We start from the raw sequence: 23,397 nt of genomic DNA, 5'->3' as shown, positions 1-23,397 counted from the left end.
AAAGGCCACCGGCTTTATGTGGTTCACTTTCATCATTTTGCAGTTCAGGCGAGTAGGCCCTGAATTCTGCCATCAAGCCTTTTCCTGCCTTCTACCTCTGACAGCTCCAGTCTGAGCTCGCATCTGTATCCCTGAACTTTGTCCTACTCCCTGCGCGGCTAACGGTGCCTGACTCGGCCTGTTGCCTGCCAAAAACTGTATTTCACCTTCAAGATTATCTGCTCCGCTCCTCATCCAAATGCATTCCTGTCTAGTAGTTTAGGTAAACATTCTCCCAGCTACAGAGCAAAGGGCCCGGCCTCACTGTCCTCATGCAAGTAATTCATAGCCCCTGTTACCATGGAAGATTTCTGCCCCCTCGCATCTCATGTAGACACTTAGACGCTTGTACACGCACTAACAGTCAGTATAGAATAGATTCCGTCCGAGAGACCTTTCCTTTTGGATAACATAGTTCTTTAAACATAAGATATTAGATATGATTTGGGATTTAGGTTGACTTGACCCCCCAGACTTCTGTCTCCACATGTAGAGCTAAATGTCAAGTCCCCTTCACCCTCTAGTTGCACGTCAATGACACGTCATGCGGCTGCGCGCGCATCTCTGCCAATTATTTCTGCTGACATTGCAGGATTCTTTTATGGATCCACCCACTTGTGACATCATGTATAATGACGTTTCTAGTTACGCCTAAATGGACGCCTTCTTTTATTACGTATGTGTACTCTTATCTGTATTATCAGCTGTTACGCCTCCTGCATCTGTCTTAATGTAATTCCTTTCATATAAATATGATTACCTGTCAATAATGTATTGCCTTCCCTTCCTGAACCCCCGTGGTGATGGAATATGATGCCTACAGTTCGAACTGTAATTCCTTTGTAGAGGAATAAAGCCTTTTAGAACCTCTAATACCACGGATTCTGCCTCTTATTTTACTGAGTTATTCTTACTAGATTTTACTGCATCAAAAATAGTATAGGTAATTAAAATATTTACCACATAAATTGGCGCCCGAACAGGGACACTTTCTCATCTCACGCGCCGGAGGTGCGTTGCAGGCCCGGTCTCCTGCCACAGCTGGACGGACAACAACGCGTACCCGCAGGATTTCCTGTATCTCCCTCCGGCCAAGCGGAGGCGACTGAGGCTGCGATCAACACCCAGACGAGGCGGTGAGAAGTGCGAAGTATCCCGACCAGAGCCTAGCTTCGAGAGCAAGATCCGAGGTATACAGAGGCCCACCAGGTTCCGAAGTTCCGCGTCCAGTCGAGTCCAGTCCGGTCCAGTCCAGTTCAGTTCCGAGGCCTTCCGTTCCATGCTACCCGGTGAGTACCATTGCCGGGGAGGCATTTAAACGTGCACATAGTCTGTGCCGGTCAAGACGGGTTTGGGTACACAAATCTGGTCTGCACTGTTTCAGCAGTGTATCTGTACTGTTTAGCAGTATATCTAGTATGTCTTGTATATAATTCAGTATTATCTAGTGTTAGTATTATGCCAGTAACTAGTTTCCTATTAGTTATCATTGTTCGTTAATTGTTAAATGTTAAATGTTTTAAATACGTTCTACATATTGTGGTGTGAATGACTGTTCATTATTATTGTATTGTATTAAGTGTGTTCAAGACTAAGTAACCAGATCTCAAAATGCCGCTCTTTTCGAAATTAAGACAGATCAAAACTAGAAAAGGGGTACTCGAAGAAGCTGTTCCCATTCCACCTAGGGACACTCCAGGGTACTTTATGTATCATAAGCATGGCCTAGACGCCGTATTATTTCTTGATTTATGGGTGGACTACACCAAGGATTTACCAGAAAGTCAGAGGTGGCCCGCAGCTGGGACCTGGGATGCAGATTGCATCATGAGAGTAGAAGAAGAATTATGGAAAAAGAAAGCAAGACAGTCACAGAAAGATGCCATTGAATTATGGCGTAAAGAATCATATAGACGTACAGAAAAAGCGCTCAGACAGGAAGAGAAAACCAAGGAGAATGCAAATAAAGCCCGAGAAAATCTATTAATTGAGGAAGGTACCCGAGTAAAATCAGAACAAGTAGACAGACAAAGAAATACCCTTATGAATGGTATGTATCCTCTTTTGGCCGAAGGGTTACCTAAGGCTACCCCGGAAATACCGAAAGACTTGCCACCTCCATTGCTCCCAATAAAAGCACATCCCAAAACGCATCCCAAAACAGCAAAAGATGTTTTCCTTTCCTCCTATTTAGATGACGTAGCTCCCGAGTATGCTAATACCACACCACGCACACCGCTTGCCGATGGTGTTCAACGCCAAGATCATCCGTCTGTATCCCCGCAACAACAAACTCCTACGCACATTCCCACAGGTCCGTCCGTTTCTACCGTTTTTCCCGCATCTACAATTTCTATCACACGTCCAACAAATCCTTTCTTGCCCAGCACCTCAGATGGTGCTACAGGAGGTACGACAGACATTTTTGCCACGCCACCGCGAGGAAATAAACAGACCCTTAGAGAGTTAGCACTCCAACGTACACCCCAACTAGCAACATCCGACATGTTTAAAGAACATCTTGTGGATTGTAGATATGATCCAGTGCCAGGTAAGCAGGACAGACTGCTACTGTCATCACTACGTATACGACGAGCTACATTGTATTTAATGACGATACCAGGAATGGTTGAACACCTAGACAATATATATCACTTTGTCCAAACAGGGCGCGGCCCTGAAAGTATTAGCGAAGCTATGGAATACCAGAAAGTGGATGTACAAAGACAACTACTACGATTTTTTATAAACTGCGTGATCAGGAACCAAGACAGGCCTGAGTCAGATCATGATACCATGCAAAAACTTGCCAAATGGGGCCAGAATATATCAGAAGAGAAACATGATAGACAGGTGTGTATAGTAGCTATGTGCCGAAAGATCCGCAAGGAAGTAGAACGAATACATAAAGAAAGACGAGAAGCAGACAGAATTGAATCAGAGGGAGAGGAGGAGCAAGAATCAGAAATAGCCGCAGGACAATTAGAAACGATTGCTTATGTAGGTAGAGGAAGACCTCATAATAATACCAGATGCTTTAATGATCCAATACGTCCGATACGCCCAGAATGTAACAGAAATTTCCAAACCCCTATAATAAATATAAGGTCTCCTGAACACTTATTCCAGGCTGCTGATAAATTACTCCGAGAACGAAGGGGGTATCATATGCTCGATTCCATGGATGAACAAGAATTAGCCAGGTCAGCAGTCCTATGGGCTGACAGTCCCGGAAAATATAGTGATGATGCACTAGCACACACGTTTTTGAACCTTACCCCAGACGAACAGCGTTTAGCTGGTATATACATGATTCAACAACTCCTTATATTATATAAAAGCCAACACTCCGATCCTGGTCCCTTACCTGACATATTGACTGAATTACTCACGAATAGATGGAGAGGTTCAGGTACTGATTTAATTAAAGAAATTCTAGAATTTCGAAACCAGTATATTGTTTTCGTATGCCCAGAACATGTCTCAATTCCCATCAAGGAAAGAACGACGTATTACATGGACAGACAGAATCCCTTACGCGAAGTGCACCCAATTAGAGGTGACGACAATAATTTCCAACGAGTATTTGTGTACACACCTATAACTAAAATTGAATTATTAGAAATGAAGAAAGTAGTACCTAGCCATGACAAAGACCCAGCGGGTTTCCACCGTGAGATCAAAGACATGTTACTCATGGGAGAGTATACCTACCCCGACATTATGAAAATATTAAAAGTACTAATGCCTGCTGGTGTCTACGAAAAACTCAAAGAAAAGGATTGGGAGGTGGGAGACCAAAAGATAGATTGGACAGCATTAGAAACCGAAGAAAAAGCCCGAGCTGCAGGTTCAGGGCTTGGGGAAAAGACTACAGCATTACCAGGATTACTAGTGCAGGTACTGCCACGTTTATTAAGTACGAAAAAGGAAGACTGGGGTGCAATCTCAGCCTGTAAACAAAAGCAAGATGAAGACACTAGTGATTTCTATTCCCGATTTGAAAAATGTTTTGGTATTAATAGTGGCATAAAAGCAAGTAGCGAGTCATATCCACATCTGTTTGTGACAAAATTAGTTGAAAATTCCCTGCCCCAAGTTAAGAATAGAGTATTGAAATTCGAGAGTACCTGGCAAGGTAACACCCCGTCACAAATGTTACAAATGTTGCAATATCACCACAATAGAATTAGAGAGGAACAAGAACATGAACAAAGACGTATGAAAGACACAAAAATGAAAATGCTTGTGGCTCAGTCAGTTCCAGTTGACGGTCATAAAAAGGGTGATTCCACAGGTCCTGCAAAAGGGACATGCAACTATTGTAAACAGTCAGGTCATTATATACACGATTGTGCAGTTCTGAAACATAATATCGCCACAGGTAGAACACAGGAAAGACCACGTCCACCTAGACAGGATCAGAACCAACAACAAATCCCTCAGCATGCACAATCTAGGCCAGCTCCGCAACAGGCAGCTCCACAACAGATCGTAGTCACATCACAGCAGCAACCTATTGCTGCCACACAAGCAACAACGCAACAGATGTATCAGTATGCACAAACAGATTATCCCGATTATCAGCGATACACATGAAATAGCCTAGAGAGGGAAGTTGGCTTACCCCTTATCGAGGTTCCTGTAGATCAAGAGGGACCTTATGTACATAGTGAACTATTAGGCCAGGACAGAAAGTTTTTACTTGATACAGGGGCAAGCAGAACAACCATACGACGCAGTGAAGTTCCAGGGGCACCCCTCTCAGGCTCACAGAATATTTCCCTTGGATTCTCAGGAAAGCCGATCATTAATGAAGTATCACAACCCCTTCCACTCACGGTTGGTCCATTGACACGAACTACAGATCTATTGCTTACTAAATCATGTCCAGAAAATCTGTTAGGTATAAAAACATTGAAAGCTCTAGGAGCTATAATATGTTGTTCTCCGGAAGGAGTAAGATTATTTTTACGTGACTTCAAAGGTCACTACGTGTCCAGAGACATGGATCACCGGCTGCAGAATTTACCTACACATTTGTGGGCACAAGGCCCCACTGATGTTGGTTGCATGAACATTACACCATATCGAGTCACACTAAAAACAGGAGTGGTACTACCACGAATGCGACAATACAAATTACCACCAGATGCTGTAGTGGCTTTACTGCAAATCATTGACGAGCTCATTGCACAAGGAGTGGTTGTGGAAACCGACTCAAACGTATGTAATTCCCCGATAATTCCGATTCTTAAAAGAACGGATCCAAAAGCTCCGCCAGTATATCGATTAGTTATTGATCTGCGCGAATTAAATAAATGCATTGTACCACAATATCCCGTGGTCCCAGATATCTCTTCATTACTAACAGCTATTGATTCAGGAGCAACGTTCTTTACTGTAATTGATCTCAAGAATGCTTTCTTTAGCGTCCCAATCGATCCGGAAAGCCAATATTTGTTCGGATTCAGTTTAAATGGACGAAGTTTTAAATTCACACGCGCACCTCAAGGATTCACAGAAAGCCCCAGCATCTATAGCCAAGCACTAAAACGAGAACTTGACAGTATCCACATGCCAGTCAACACTGCCCTGCTTCAATATGTCGATGATCTGCTGATCACCGCTCGAAGCGAACCTGAATGTGAAAAGGCATCACTGACAGTTTTACAATTTCTAGCCGAAAAGGGGCACAAGGTGTCCCCTTCTAAGCTGCAATTCTGTGTCCCGCAAGTTGTTTATCTTGGGCACTTGCTGTCCAAGGAGGGAAGACAGCTTACACCCGACCGTATCCAGTTAATAGCTAACATGCCACCACCCAAGACACAAAAGGAGGTGCGGGCTTTTATAGGCCTCACTTAATACTGTAGGCAGTGGATCCCTCAATACGCATTTCTAGCAAAACCGCTCATTCAGTTGACAACACAGGAGGCAGCCACATCGACTGTCCTCCCTTGGACTCAAGAACATACACAAGCCTTTGAAAGCTTAAAGAAAGCGTTATGTCAAGCACCTGTTTTAGCAACACCATGTTACAGTAAACATTTTACACTCTTTGTTACAGAACGCGAAGGTACTGCCTTGTCAGTACTCACCCAGGAACAAGCAGGATCACACAAACCATGTGCTTATTTTTCTAGTACATTAGATCCCGTAGCTCAAGCTCTTCCTGCGTGCCTGAAATCAGTGGCAGCGACAGCTTTAGCAATCAGACAAAGCGATGCCATAGTATTAGGACATCCATTGACAGTACAAGTACCACACGCAGTAGAGGTTCTTCTGAACCGAACGCAAACACAACACTTGACTATAGCAAGACTTACTGGTTACGAATTGACATTGTTTCAGCCACACATAGAAATCAGACGTTGTAATACATTAAATCCTGCTACACTTTTGCCAGTAAACGGAACAGACCCATTAGGACATGATTGTATTGAAGTTATTACTATCACGACGAAACCCAGACAAGACTTGACAGATATCCCATTGTCAGATCCAGATCTGACATTGTATGGAGATGGTTCATGTATGAGAACGAGTACAGGAGAGTTGGTGGCCGCTTATGCAGTCACAACAGACACTGAAGTCATTGAAACAAATTGTATTAACACTTTGTCAGCTCAAGCAGCAGAGCTCATCGCTCTGACACAAGCCTGTATTCAAGCCACAAATAAGAAAGTCAACATATACACAGATTCACGTTATGCATTCGGAGTTGTACATGACTTCGGCGTGCTGTGGCGAGAGAGAGGTTATTTAACTTCTCACGGTGCCCACATCCAACACGGACCCCTCATTCATGCTTTATTAGATGCAATTCATCTACCCACTGCAATATCGATTATGAAATGCAAAGCCCATACGAAAGTTACCGATATCATTTCTCAGGGTAATGACCTAGCTGACAGAACAGCTAAACAGACTGCTCAAACTCACACAGCTGACATGACAAAGACAATAGCTCCGACACCGACACATTGCATGACAGTCAAGGATCCCGCTCTTGATGTAATTGACATATAGACACATGCCACACCAAAAGAAATAAAGAAATGGACTGAATTAGGAGGGATCCAAACGGATCAAGGATGGATGACAAAGGAAAAATCTATATGGTTTCTTCCCGACTCCATGGTTCAAGTCATCATTAACACAATACATAGTCCAGCGCATCTAGGAGAGAAAGCTATGCTAGACAGCATCCAACACATTTGGTTCAACAAACATTTACGAGCAGCAGCTAAACAAAAAGTCCGTACCTGTATGATATGTTGTCAGTTTAACCCAGGTAAAAGCATTCCCGTAGAACAGGGTGGATTTCAACCTCCTGATCACCCTTTTGAAGTCCTCCAGATGGATTATATCCAGATGGAACGATGTCGAGGATTCAAATATGTTCTCGTAGTTGTCTGTGCTCTTTCCCGTTGGACAGAAGCCTATCCGGTTTCAGATTACACTGCCCCGACTACGGCCAAACAGTTAGTTCGAGAATTCTTCCCACGGTACGGTTTACCACGTGTTGTCTACTCAGATAACGGCCAGCCGTTCTCATCCGAACTGATGAAACACGTTTCACTTTTATTAGGTTACCAATGGAAATTCCACTGTGTCCGACATCCCGAGGCAGCAGGCCTCGTGGAACGCCATAATCAAACTCTGAAAATTAGATTGTCCAAAATATGTAGAGAAAAAGGTGTTGATTGGGTAGTAGCCTTACCAGTTGCACTCTTTTACATGAGAATGGTAGCACATTCTCGAACAGGGCTATCCCCGTATGAAGTGATCTTCGGTAGACCACCAAATATGTGGGGGACGCCTATACCCCGTAAAATAACTGATGTTGACTGTAATATGCTGACAGATTACCTGGCTTCCTTGATGTCTGCACTACAATCTTGTCGTTCACAGGTAGCTGCAGCTTTTCCCGATAACACTGAGGTGAAGCCCCATGATGTGGTTCCAGGGGATCTTGTGCTAGTGAGGAATTTCGACCGGAAGACCCAGCTGGAGCCTAGGTGGCAGTCGCCTAAACTCGTTCTGCTAACAACAAGGACAGCCGTGAAGATCGAGGGACGTAAAGGGTGGTTACACTCGAGTCATATCAAGAAATTTTATGGACTACCGTCCGACGTGAATACTCAGCCTTGCATTCCTTCACAGATTGATTCAAAGCTCCCCTTGGTTGAACCAACGGAAAACGAACTCTATAAACTGAAACTAAGGTCTAGCAAGTCAGACAATTTGATTGTTTAAGTCCTCTCCAAGGTGAATCGGTTGAATCTGTCTCTGACATGTATCCTCAAGACCGAAATAGAGAAAGAAATAGACAGATACAGCTGAAAAAACATGCATATTGTAAATCACTTCGTAGTCACTGTACAGTAACATTATTAATTTTGTTTTTTCTAAGTCTTCTGATCATCATAACCAGTGTATTGCTACATATGTATTACCCTATTTATAAGCGTGTTTACAATGCTACTGCCGAACATTCTTTTAGCGAATTACCCCCGCATGAGTTGTCTTATAGATTTGCGCTGCGCAATAACACTTTCATTAGTATGTTACATCATTCCCATCAGACCAGCAATGCTACCAATTGTTGGATATGTGGCCGACTCCCTCCCTATCAGAACTATAAGGGAGTCCTGCCTCTCTTTCCGTATCCGTTCACACACAATGGCTCCTGTGGAGCATGGTTTAGTTTGATTAATTCCCTAGATTCAGATTCAGTAGTTTATCAAGATCACTGGGTATGGGGAAACCTGAACTTAGTTTTACTTAAAGTCTGCTATCCTAACAAGGAGGGACTTCCCAAAAGAACAGGAACTGATCTAGAAAATGAAGTATATGGATTAGGTAATTTTACACTTAACCTCATGATTCTGAATGTTGAATCCGAAGCTACACCAATCTTGCCCGCTATGTCAGTATTTCCAGTTAAAGGTGAATTATGTGTAAGAAAGAATGGTTCAATACACATGGGCCATAGTAAATGTACCACTGTAGTAGAATTTAGTGATCAAGGCAAGTCTACGTTTAGAGCTTCTCGTCATTCCTATTTCATATGTGGCCAGACTGCATATATACGTTTACCTCTAGATTGGGATGGTACCTGTTACATCGCATTCCTTCTGCCACCTGTTTTCTTAGCCCCTCCTGATTATCACAGAAATACCCATTTAGTACACGATAGACAACAGAGAGATCTCCCGATTGTCGATTACACTGAAACGGCATGGGAACAATACACAGATTTCAATAAAGGTTTCTTTCCCTATATAGGTACAGTCACTAATAGTAAGCTGATACGTAGATTGACTAGAACCCTTGAAGCAGTAGTAAATGAAACTACTTCCGCCTTAGGCAACTTAACAGAGGAGCAGTCTGCGATGCGGATTGTTGTTCTTCAAAATCGTCTTGTCCTTGACGTCATCCTAGCCGATAGGGGCGGAGCTTGTAGGGTCATCGGATCAAGTTGCTGCGTATTCATACCAGAAAACTCGCCATCTGTATATAAAGCCATAACTCGTCTTCATAAGATTGTAAGCCAGATACACCAGAGTCCAGGCACCTGGACTTGGTCCGGTTGGTTCTGGAGCGTGTTGTCAGCCTGGGGATGGAGGATCCTATCCTTCCTAGGTATTGGCTTTCTCATACTATTCAGTTGTTGCTTATGTCTACAATGTGGGCCAGCGATTTGTGGTCTGTGTGCCACATTGTGTATTCCACATCCAAGTTTTCGCTCAAGATCCCGGAAGAAGAAAGAAGAACAAATGATGCTATATGAACAGATTGATGGATTGATGAAGATTGATATATCCTGAGGGTCCGTAGGGGACAAGGAGGGAATGAGGAAATATGAATTTTATGATCAGTTATGTCCCCTATCTTAGACCCCAACGGCTCCATGTATATGTTACAAGTACATGTATGTTCCCTCCAGTTCCAGTTATGAAGACGCAAACACATGTGCGTCCACCGTTAACATGTCCTCTTTCAGATCCGTCATGAATGGGTCAGATATTCCGTTCCTAAGTATGAAAGGCCACCGGCTTTATGTGGTTCACTTTCATCATTTTGCAGTTCAGGCGAGTAGGCCCTGAATTCTGCCATCAAGCCTTTTCCTGCCTTCTACCTCTGACAGCTCCAGTCTGAGCTCGCATCTGTATCCCTGAACTTTGTCCTACTCCCTGCGCGGCTAACGGTGCCTGACTCGGCCTGTTGCCTGCCAAAAACTGTATTTCACCTTCAAGATTATCTGCTCCGCTCCTCATCCAAATGCATTCCTGTCTAGTAGTTTAGGTAAACATTCTCCCAGCTACAGAGCAAAGGGCCCGGCCTCACTGTCCTCATGCAAGTAATTCATAGCCCCTGTTACCATGGAAGATTTCTGCCCCCTCGCATCTCATGTAGACACTTAGACGCTTGTACACGCACTAACAGTCAGTATAGAATAGATTCCGTCCGAGAGACCTTTCCTTTTGGATAACATAGTTCTTTAAAGATAAGATATTAGATATGATTTGGGATTTAGGTTGACTTGACCCCCCAGACTTCTGTCTCCACATGTAGAGCTAAATGTCAAGTCCCCTTCACCCTCTAGTTGCACGTCAATCACATGTCATGCGGCTGCGCGCGCATCTCTGCCAATTATTTCTGCTGACATTGCAGGATTCTTTTATGGATCCACCCACTTGTGACATCATGTATAATGACGTTTCTAGTTACGCCTAAATGTACGCCTTCTTTTATTACGTATGTGTACTCTTATCTGTATTATCAGCTGTTACGCCTCCTGCATCTGTCTTAATGTAATTCCTTTCATATAAATATGATTACCTGTCAATAATGTATTGCCTTCCCTTCCTGAACCCCCGTGGTGATGGAATATGATGCCTACAGTTCGAACTGTAATTCCTTTGTAGAGGAATAAAGCCTTTTAGAACCTCTAATACCACGGATTCTGCCTCTTATTTTACTGAGTTATTCTTACTAGATTTTACTGCATCAAAAATAGTATAGGTAATTAAAATATTTACCACAGGTCGCTGCGAAAAGGGGCTGCAGGCTCTGGCCAGTTGGGCTGATTCAACTGGGAGGGTCAGGCCTCAGGATGCTTGGGGACATAGAGACACCTTTGGTCTTCTTCCCCACGACTCATGGGTGATGGGTAAGAGGTGTCCTTGGTCAGCGGGTTTTTCCTTACCGGAGCAGTGGCCCTAAAGGGGGCCTGTGTGTGCAATTTTCTGTCTCTTCGACTTGGCATTTAAAACTGCTTGCCAAGCCTTAAACTCTCCTTTTATTACACATGTTATTCCTACAGTAGTCTCTAGGTAGCACTAACAATAGGTAACTGTGTAACTAAAAGGTACTTTATAGTTTTACATGTCCTAGTACTGACACACAGCTGAATTCATTTTTCACTACTGTGAGGCCTGCGCCTCTCATAGGATAGCATTAGGAATTCCTTAATATAGTTTTGAGAAGTAATTCCCAATCAGAAAGGAGTAGCTGCAACATGTTTTGTATCTTTGGAATAGTAATGATAAATCCTCTCTAATGGTAAAGTTGGATTGAACATTACTAATTTGGAAATACCAATTATAGAAATTGGGAATTTCTTTGCTTTTACTGCTCCATGTGCCTTGCAGCCTGTCTCCAATACACATCTGGGGTGGATAAAAGCTACACTTTGTGCAGTTCCTCTAGACAGCCAAAAAAACAGGGAGGATGAGTGTGACAGAGAACTCATCTGCATTCATCTGCATTCTGATAGCTCTTCCTGGACAGGAAGAGAGGGAGGAGCTGACACTTACACCTGAATAGGCAGTGTATTGTTTCCCACACAAAGGGCTAATTACCCCTACTGATAGTCTGGAGCCGGGGTTGGGAATAAAGGGGGACCTGTGCAATTTAAGGGCCTGCTTCAAAGTCACCCTCACTTCAAGGGCACAACTGGATTTAAGTACTGAGCCTCTGACCTTACCAAAACACCTGTGAAGAACTTTGCTTGGAGTAAACACTGCTGTGCTACAAGGATTGCCACTCTGCTTGACTGCTGCTCTGGAAGAACTGCTTTTCTGCTTTGCTATGCTGACCGGCTGCCCTGCTGCCTGCTGATCTCTGCCCTGCATCTCACTTGAACCCAGAGTGACTCCAAGGGCTTGTTGGCTTGCCCCCTGTTCTGAAGCCACGGGCCATCAAAGACTTCCATCAACCCTGCAACAGCACCTGGACTCTCTCTTCTGTGAGTCTTGCCCTGCCTAGTAGTGCCAATCCAGTCCTGGGCCCTTGAAAGGTGACTTCTGCTGTACAGAACCATCAAAATTGACGCAGCGACAACTATGCACTGATCAAAACCGATGCATTGCCCTTCGACGCTGATGCAGGAGCTGATCAATGGCATCGCTTTGATGGACTTCACAACTCGATGATGATGGACAGCGCGTCTCGATGACAACGCAGTACCTGCATTGTAAGAGGGTTCTTCGATGAAAGCTTCATCACCTGCGCATAGGAACTGATGCACCAAGTTTTCCATGTCGACACTTGCTCCAGCCAAGGAACGTTTCCAACGGAACCTGCGTGAGTCCTGTAGCTGGCCTGCCCTCCATCATGGTCAACTGAACTTTAGAGTAACCCCGGTACAGCATGACCTCCAGTAACCCCTAAGTGCTATTTGCTTCTAAGCAGTTCTTTTTGATTTATTCTTTAAAAATTCATAACTTGAGTTCTACTTAGTGGATGTTTGTAGTTTTGGTCTTGGTTTACTCATACAAATGAGTGGAGTGTGTTTGCGGTGTTTACATTGTGTTGATGTGAGTGTGTTGCACACATACTTTGCACATTGCCTCTTTAAATAGGTCTTACTGCTCTGTGCCAATCTACCAGAGAGGGAGAACAGGTTATCTTTTAGTGTGTATCTAGCTTACCCTGACTAGAGTGGTGGTTCATGCTTGTACAGGGTGCATACCCTGGCGACCAAAAACCCAAGTACTAACACCATCCCATTGCAGTATTTGTAGAGAGCATTACGTTTCAAAGCATGATGCAATTCCAAACTCCTATCACTATCTCACTGTGCTTCCAGCCAACTGCTATTGCTCAAGGGAATCATTTGAATTTGGACCCTAGTAGTCTTTTGCTTGCTGGGGTGTTTGATCATATCATAGCAAAGGTACTGCCCAGGGAGTGTAAATTAAAAAGCGAGTGAACCTTTAATCCCATCTGTCATGGTGCAAACCCCTCCATCAATCAATCAGTAGATTTGTAGAGCGCTACTTGTCACCCATGAGGGTATCTAGGTGCTGGTAGGGTCCAGTTGATTAGCCAAAAAGCCAGGTCTTCAGGGACTTTCAGAACTCTGGAAGAGATGGGGAGTTCGGTAGATGAAAGGGTAGCTCATTCCATGTCTTCGCTCTTACCTCATATTTGAATTATTTTGATGCATGCATACAACCTAGGCCTGAAAACAAGTGGCCTTTAAATTGCACCTGGAAATGTCTAAGTGCAATGATTGCTAATTTTGTTAAATTTCAGCAGATCATACACACAGTAATTAAACAAGTGGAAAGACCTGGTATATACTGTTTATGTGGATTTTGGTGCCGCAAGCACCAAAGTCTACATGTTATTCCCCAAGATTTCAGACTAGGCGATAAATATCACATCCAATAGATTCTGAACACCTCCGTATTGACCTTTTTCAGACATGAAAATTATTGCACTGGACATGAGCCACTTGGCCTAAGTGGCTCTTTTGCTAATTAAACTTTCAATCTTGTGAAAAAAGGTCATTTAATTCTGTAGAAAGCTGCCACACACTAATTTTCTCTATTGTGATGTTTCATGAAATCAAAGAAAAAAATATTTTGAATGTACAGGACGATTTGTTTTAGACACAGATAAATATTTACTCTCAAAGGCGAGTCCCCTTTAAGAGAGTTACTGATGGGATTTGCCTCTTAAGTAGGCCCAGAATGTAAGGTAATGAAGATGAGTAGGAAAGAGGCAACCTCAGCACAGATATGTGTGCATCAAACGTTTCTCAGGGTCGTAGTGTTTTCCCACCCCACCACAGTGTAAATAAAGTAAATAACAGAACATGAAATAACAATGAGAAATGCTAGTGAGCATACCTTGTTAAAAGTCATGTTGAATTTAATTTAATTAATTAAATTGCTAAATGAGACTTTTTTGCTAAAGACAGTAATATAGGTGTCCAACTATTCAAATAATAGGTAGTAATGCCTAAATTAACTCCTGGGGTCCGACATCTGAAGAATTAATTAATGATAAATTGGTAGAACATACCTTTTGCCCCATGCTCAACAATATTTAATGGGAGATATCCTTTGTAAGCATTAATACTTGTATGGGTAGACACCCACAAGGAGCACATAAATCTAACCTTAAATGACTCGTAGTATGGCATAATGAACAGATTGAAGACAGCGCGGACCTCAAACTTCCTCGGTTTAATATAGCCTCCTGGTACTGTATGTACATACATTATTCTATGGACAGAAACGCTTATAAAAAACCTTGAAATAAAGGGTGACACTGCTCAAAACTTCTAAGTTATACTGAAGAGCAAATAGGCTAAGTGCTGGTCAGACTGCCAACTTCTAAGAGGAGAACATTTGCCACCAAAATTAGTCAAGAAACTTCACTTGAAAAACTACGAAGATGAAAATAAAAATACTCACAAACAATATTATACGAGGATTCTCTGCTGAACGTTTGGGAGACAACAAAATCGCGCAAATATTACAAGCAAGAAATGTTCCAAATATATGCATATATGCAGTGGTCGAAGTGGGCGGGATTGGAGGGGCCCGACGTGCCCATTTTTTAGGTCTCGCCTGAGCCAGCGCTTTTGCAAATGGGGGATCTGGAAGTGCAAACGAGTGCTTTCAGGCCTCCAAATACAGTGCATGTGCGCCGGGCGCGCGCACCATTTGGCAGCCTGCACACCATTTGCTTTCACTTTCGCGGCCGCACGGCCGCTTTGATGTTTGATCGCGATCACTTTCACTTTTGCGGCCGCACAGCCGCTTGTTGCACATTAGTTTAACCTTCCAAAGCTCACCATCCATTTTAAGAACTGGCCTAGCTTTGTAGTCACAAAAAGTTGTCAGGTTTTCTTTCTAGTGAAGGTGCTTCGTTGTTTGACATCTGTCAAGCACTTACTGCTTTGCACTAAAGCCGATCAGAAACCCACTGAAATCCAACAGATCGCTATGGCTCTATGGTGGTAAGTGAGAGAGACTCACTTCAATGCTCCAACCTCGGGTAAATGAGCACAGTTATTCGCCTTTCTTTTGGACAGAACTGCCAAAACGTGACAGCAGCATCCGGTGCTGGACGGAAGTAACCTCCGGCTCTCCCACGGACAGAGCCATGTCAACCCGCTTGGCCCCGAGACGGTTTCGTTCCCAACAGCTACAAAGATACATCCCATTAACTTGTTTCACAAAATTAACCATGTGCCAAGCATTCCTGGCTAATACTGGTTCCTCCGTATTAAACATCGTGGCTATTAGAAATCATACCAATGCATCAAAACTCCTACCAGGCAACACCCACCCCCCAAGGCAACCGTATTAAGGTGCTGGCAAATGAGCCAGCAGGGCTTTCCAACACAAGCTCACTGCCCAACCAAATAAAGTAATAAAGCTCTCCTAAACTCCAAAATCAACAAAATGCGTTACCCTGCACCACGCGAAATATCCTGCTCCGTGCCGTAACCATAGTTTACTCCCTTCCCCCCATAAACATATCAGGGGCCGTCACTCACCTTGTCGGACAACTTCGTGTTGGGATTAGGCTAGCCTTCTTGGGACAAAAACTTTATTCGGAAATCAAACCACAGCCGTGACAAGCTGCAACCACAATCAAGGCCCTAGCGGAAATCTTTATACAAAACGTGCTCAATTTAAAAGCGTGGCTGAGCTTGTTCATTTATGAAGCACAGATGGACAGAATGTAAAGTCACACCGGGTCACAAAACTGGGTTCAATCCATCGTTTTTTGCTCAGAACACCGGTTTGGACCAAGCCATATGCAAATCAGTCTTCACCAGGCTTTATGTGGGATATAAACTTCAGGGGGGTGTGGGATTTCAATGGGGCATGACCAATGCAGTCACAGACGTGGCTTAAAACACCCAAGCTAAAACAAGCATTTGCAATGCAATAGGTCTCGCATTGACGCGAGTTTGAGCTATTGGCATTGCACATAACAATGCCTTTTATTTTTGATTTCTTTTTAAAAACATAAATAAAAGGAATTGTTATTTACAATACCAATAGCTTAAACTCTCGTAACTGCGAGACCTATTGCATTGCAAATGCTTGTTTTAATTTCAGGACAGCAGTTCCCCTAGTTTCTGTGCATAGAGAACCGTCCCGGTACGGTAAACTCCGAGAGCTAAACAGCTTCAGCTGCAGTGTAAGTCTCCTGTGCTGTGAAACAGTAGGCAGCAGACATGTAAACAAGCCTTCTTCTCAGGGTGCCTGCGTGCCTGAAAGAAATGTAAACGCACACAACGGGTCAATCTGCAAATGTAAAGGGAGCTGGGCAGCTGGTACTGGGTCTGATTAGTGGAATCCCTTGCCAATTACTCGGCTACACCATTTTTTTCTTTTTGAGTGGTATTGGAAAGAAGTTACCAGCTGAGCGGTGAAGTGTGTGCTTATTAACCCTTTCGCTGCGGCGGGAATTCCGCCGCAGCGCTGGGGGGTGCGGGGGGGCAGCGCGGTGGCGCTGTGCTCATGACGGAGCCGCTCCGTCATGAGCCACGGTTGAGCTGTGCTCATGACGGAACGGTTCCGTCATGACTCCGCCCATTTGCGTTGTCCCCCCGCACAGGCGGGGAAACAGCGCCGCGTAGGCGGAGCGGCCGCCAACGGCCGTGACATGACGGAACCGTTCCGTCATGAGCACACGGCAACCGTGGCTCATGACGGAGCGGCTCCGTCATGAGCGTGCAAGGGGTTAAAGGGGTGTAGCTCCTAACTATTCTCCACTTCACCAACCAGGATTCAACTACCTGGCTATCTTGTTGCAAGTACAGACCTCTGTAGAGCATTAACTGATTTCATACTGTACAATAGTGCATTTCTCACTGATTAACTTAACTATTATTTATTTTACATTTAAGCTGTGTGTTATTTTATACGTGCAACCATGAAAATGAAACATAGAAAAACGTTACAGCATTTTTTGTTTTTCAGCGGCACCTTTCTTTGACCCTGCCCCATGCTTATTTGCTAGCCCCCATAAAGCATAGCATCACAGTTCCCTTAATCAAGAAACGGCGTTAAAATTATCGCTGCTTTAGCAGCAGAAAACTGCTGCTAAAGCGGCGATAATCGGCTTGATACTATGCCCTTGAGAATTCCAATAGAAGCCCATGTTCTGGTGTCAACATGGGCTTCTATTGGAATTCTCTGCTGCATATTATCAAGCCCATTATCACTGCTTTAGCGGCAGTTTTCTGCCGCTAAAGCGGCGATCATTTTAACGCCGTGCTTGATAATATGCCCCGAAGTATTCCAGAGACTGGAAATGATGCTAATAGAGGCAACAGATTTACCGGTGAAGAAGGACGCAGAAGCGATCTAGGGTCTAGAAGCTGAGTTAAAGATGAATTCAGCCTATACACATAGCCAATCATTTACTAAATAGATCGAGAAGCAGCTGCAGAGTTCAAAATCAACATACAAACAAAGAAGCTCCAGAAATATATGGCAAATTTGAGATTTGAACTATCTCAGCTATAATTTTGGAGGAATATTACAGCAAACTTAAAATGCAGCAACCCTACAGGAAACTCAAAGATGAAGTAGAACTTGGCTAATCAAGTCTTCAGAATCTGCCACATTTTCTGATTCAGGAAATGAATAAGGTGCAATGACGAGGTTTTTTTAACAAGGTGGCAGAAGTGTTCCTCTTTTTAGCAAGAGACTGAGAAGAGGCAGATGAAAAAAGACAAAATCAAGTATAAGTGGAATTAGGTTTAAAAGTCGAGAGAGGAATACAGTATCTTCCATATCCTGTCTTGCTACAATCTGTCCCAAACAGAAATATATCTGTCTTACATAGCAACAATGAGACCTACTTTGGTACAATTGAATACAGAATTAATCCAATTCCTCTGTAGGCTCCATTGTAGGGCCTACTTTGAAGAATACTATCCAATGTTAAAGGAAGGAAAATGTGCATTTTGCAAAACACCTTTGTTCTGGGCCCCACCACTTTAAAGAATTCCATTAAAAATCATACTTTTTTCAACACTAAGGGATATTGATAAATTGGAAGAGAAGACAAAGCCCTTGAACTCCAACTTCAAAAAGCCAGCATTTCAAGCCTAGAATATATTGAGAGATGAAAGGACCATCGTCTTTCAACCGGCAGATAAGGGTGATGCTATAGAAATCCGCATTTATGAGAATTACAAAAAGAAGGAGTGGAGACAGATACGCAATATGCAGGTCTACTAGACACCTCAATCCACCACTGCTCAAGATTTACAAGAGAGTAAAAAATGTATCATAAAGGAAGGGTAAGAGTATGATTGGCTGACACAGAAGGGGCTGGATTATCTATATTCAAAAAGAACCATGCACCCCTACATTGCTTATGTTAGCCAAAATTCAAATAGATACTGATAAACCACTGATAATAAGCACTGGTTCGTGCCACCTGCAACCACCATCAGTGGACATCAGGCCAAATTAAAATTTCTCTAGGCTCCAAATTCGCCTTGTAAGTTGTCCAGACCGAACCCCCTGGTGTTTTGCCTATCCTTGGATTTGCAAAGTAGGGCCAAAGTAGTGCTCCTGCCAAGTTGTCCTTGCTCAATAAATGGCGATGAAGGCCATACGCTGCTTTCACTGTCCTCTCAATCATCGACTGCTTCTCAATGTCTGTCATTCCGTCTCTCAATGATCCACTCTAAGCCAGAACTATAGATATTTATTGCACAATATGACATGACCGTGTTTACGGAACCTTGACCTGTTCTCAGTCCAGGATGCTCCCCCCACCGCTCCAGCGTTCCCTGCTGGTGCTGTGTCCTCTGTCTGCTGCCCCTCGCTGCTGCTGGGAGTTCGAGGCCCTTCTCCACCCGCAGGCTACCGCCTGCGCCTCATCCCTGGTGGCCCAGTGGTGGGCGGTAAGTATTCGGTCTGATCTGCTGCTTGTTTCCTGTATTTGTATTGTATTTGTTGCCTGTTTTCTCTGTGCGCTGCTTTAGTCACTGTTGCCTGTATCTGTTGCCTGTTTCTCTGTGTGCTGCTTAAATAAATGTTGCCTGTGTTTTTGTTGCCTGTTTCCTTTCTGCTGTGCCTTAAGTTCTTCGCCGCCCCGCTCCCCGCACTCCCCGTATTCCTTTCCTGGCGCTGTGTCCCCTGCGGCCCCGCCCCCCTCATCTCCCAGTCGCTTCCTGCCACCCGCCTCCCAGCTGCTCCTCCCTCCCTCCACCCCTTCTTAATGCGCCAGAGGCAAGCCCATCTGCACCCGTCCGTGCCTGGACCACGCCCCGCGCCAGAACACCTGGACCCCGTGCACCCCACCGCACCATACCCAGCCTTAGCTACGACGCCGACTCCCTCCACGCTCTCAACACCGGCCGAGACCAACGCTGCAACCAGGCCACCCCGAAACGCACCCACGGACCCTTTTCCTGCCGCAGCTGCAGCTTCACCTGCGACAGAACCACCAAACCATCAAGGACCAGACCCAACCACCTCCGCTGCATACTCCTCAACACCCGCTCCGCACGCAGACACGCCATCGAGCTCTGGGACCTGCTCGACGCCACTGCCCCGGACGTAGCCTTCCTGACCGAGACGTGGTGGAACGACTCCTCTGCACCAGACATCGCCATTGCCATCCCAGACGGCTACATGATCACCCGCAGGGACCGCGCCAACGGCATCGGAGGAGGAATTGCCATCGTCCACAAGTCCACCCTCAAGGTCACCACCCATGCAAACGACACCCTCAGCACTGCCGAAAACCTGCACTTCCAGATCCACACCGACCCTAACACCACCCTCAGAGGAACGCTCGTCTACAGACCCCCCGGACCCCGGGCCCAGTTCAGCGACTCCATCGCCGACCTCGCCAGCACCCACACAGTCACCTCCATGGACTACATCCTCCTCGGGGACCTGAACTTTCACCTCGAGAACAACAACGACGTCAACTCCAACTCGCTGATCGGCAACCTCATCAACCTCGGCCTCAGACAACTCGTCACTGCACCCACCCACGCCGCTGGACGCCGTCTTCTCCATAAGCACCTACGTCACCTTCGACCGCACCACCGAACCCCACTGGACCGACCACCACTGCATTCACTTCACCTTCAAAGAACCAACCACGTACCACCGCACCCAACAGCTGCCTCACCACGGCTGGAGCAAAGTCACCGAAGACCAGCTGCTCACCACCCTCTCCGAAAACCCACCCACGGACGCCACCAACCCAGACACCGCAGCCCGCAACCTCAGACAGTGGATCGATGACTGTGCCAACACCCTTGCCCCACTGAAGAAACCCTCCAACAGCCACGCCAGCAAGAGAGCCACCTGGTTCACCGACGAGCTCCTGGCCTCCAAGCACGCAGCCGGAAACTGGAGAAGAAATGGCTCCACGAACGTACACCGGACAACCACGCAGCCCACAAGGATGCCACCCGCAGACACCACCACCTCATCAGATCAGCCAAGAGGTCCTCCTTCAAAGACCGCCTGGATAACAACGCACACGACAGCAAAGAGCTCTTCCGCATCGTTAAAGAACTCTCCAACCCCAGCGCCAACACCAACAACATCCCGCCCTCACAGGAACTGTGCGACTCACTGGCCATCTTCTTCCACCGCAAGATCGCTGACATCCATGACAGTTTCAACACCACGACCGACCCGACCACGCCAGACTCCACCCCTCCTCCGAACACCAACAACGCCAACCGCCTTACCTCCTGGTCCAACGTCAGCGCCAACGAGACACGCAAGGTCATGAACTCCATGTACTCAGGATATCCGACAGACCCGTGCCCACACCACATATTCAACAAGGCAGACGCAGCCATCGCCCCCCAACTATGGAAGGTCATCAACATCTCCTTCGAAACAGCGACATTCCCGGAAAGCTGGAAGCATGCCGAAATCAAAGCCCTCCTCAAGAAGCCCAAGACGGACCCCAAGGACCACAAGAACTTCCGGCCCATCTCCCTGCTCTCGTTCCCGGCGAAGGTCATCGAGAAAATCGTCAACATGCAACTGACCCGCCACCTTGAAGACAACAACATCCTGGACCCGTCCCAATCCGGATTCAGACGAAACCACAGCACCGAGACTGCCCTCATCGCCGCCACAGACGACATCAGGCGCCAATTAGAAAACGGCGAAACATCAGCCCTCATCCTCCTTGACCTCTCGGCCGCCTTCGACACGGTCTGCCATCGCACTCTAAAAACACGCCTCCAAGAAGCAGGTATCCAAGAGAAGGGCCTCAACTGGACCACATCCTTCCTCTCCGGCAGATCCCAGAGCGTCCGCCTCCCACCCTTCCGATCCAAAGCCACCGACATCATCTGCGGCATCCCCCAGGGCTCCTCCCTCAGCCCAACGCTGTTCAACATCTACATGGCCCCCCTCGCACAAGTGGCCCGCCACCACAACCTCAACATCATCTCCTACGCCGACGACACTCAGCTCATCCTCTCCCTCACCAAGGACCCACGCACCGCCAAAACCAACATCCACGACGGAATGAAGGCCATCGCCGACTGGATGAGGAGCAGCCGGCTGAAACTGAACTCAGACAAGATGGAGGTCCTCATCCTTGGACCCAACACCTCGGCCTGGGACGACTCCTGGTGGCCGACCACTCTGGGGACAGCACCGACACCCACCGACCACGCACGCAATCTAGGATTCATCCTTGACTCCTCCCTCTCCATGTCCAAACAGGTCAACACCGTCTCCTCCTCCTGCTACAACACCCTCCGCACGCTTCGCAGGATCTACAAGTGGATCCCGACCGAAACAAGAAGAATGGTGACACAGGCCCTTGTCAGCAGCAGGCTGGACTACGGCAACGCACTCTATGCCGGAATCCCAGCCAAACACCTACGACGACTACAGCACATCCAAAATGCCTCCGCCCGACTGATCGTTAACGTCCTCCACTGCAGCCACCTCACCCCCACCTGACAAACCTACACTGGCTCCCCGTCGACAAGAGGATCACCTTCAAACTCCTCACCCACGCACACAAAGCACTCCACGACACCGGACCAGCCTACCTGAACAGCAGACTCAGCTTCCACACCCCCACCCGCCAGCTCCGCTCCACCAGCCTCGCCCTCGCCGCCATCCCCCGCATCCAACGAACAACCTCCAGCAGCAGATCCTTCTCCTACCTCGCCGCCAAGACCTGGAACACCCTACCTACCCACCTACGGCAGACCGAAGACCTACTCGCCTTCAGAAGCCTCCTCAAGACCTGGCTCTTCGAGCAGTAGCGAAACTCCCCCCCCCTCTCAGCGCCTTGAGACCCTCACGGGTGAGCAGCGCGCTTTACAAATACTATGATTGATTGATTGATTGATTGATTGCAAATTTTCTTAATACTTAAATAATAAAAAGTGTGAAAGCACAATGCTTTTTGCAGATTTCTTTATTTCTTGATTCCATATAACCATGTTTAGCAAACAATGTTGAGTACATGAGCTTGAATCTCAACTTAGTGTGTTTCAAATTTGAACGTATTAAGCTGAGGGGAGAACTGACTTTGCTAAAGACTGTTTGCTGATGATTGCCATCATAAGAACTAGAAAAGAAATTGACCTCAACTTAATTGGTGAAGTACTCTCTTATGAACATAATTATGTGGCACAGAAAATTAAAACACCTTCGATGACTAATATTGGGAATTTCAATGTTGTTATTATTGAACCTTTAAATCAATTAATGTTGTAAAGTTCTGGAACTATATTTCCTGTTCTATGATTCAAATACCAAGGTTTGCCCCGTAGATAACAGAACTCATTGACTGTTGAGATAACCTTTAGGTAATTAGCAGTTACATTGGAACTATTCACAGCCTTCTTAAGCATAGACACATTTCACAATGCGCTTCTTCGGTTAAACTTTCTCTGTGTTTTATTTAGGTCTGGAAACACCCCCACCAGCTGTCTGGAGGATCTTAAATTATTAATGTTTCAAAATATATAGTAAGAAGAATTACAAGGATGGTCTTTGCATAGACCCATCAGCCTTTGGCTTATTTGTGTTTTTCATGGTTTGCCATTTCTTGGATGACCTGTCC

The sequence above is a fragment of the Triturus cristatus genome, chromosome 8, assembly GCF_964204655.1.
Source record: "Triturus cristatus chromosome 8, aTriCri1.1, whole genome shotgun sequence".
NCBI lineage: Eukaryota > Metazoa > Chordata > Amphibia > Caudata > Salamandridae > Triturus > Triturus cristatus.
This window is presented reverse-complemented; position numbering follows the sequence as displayed.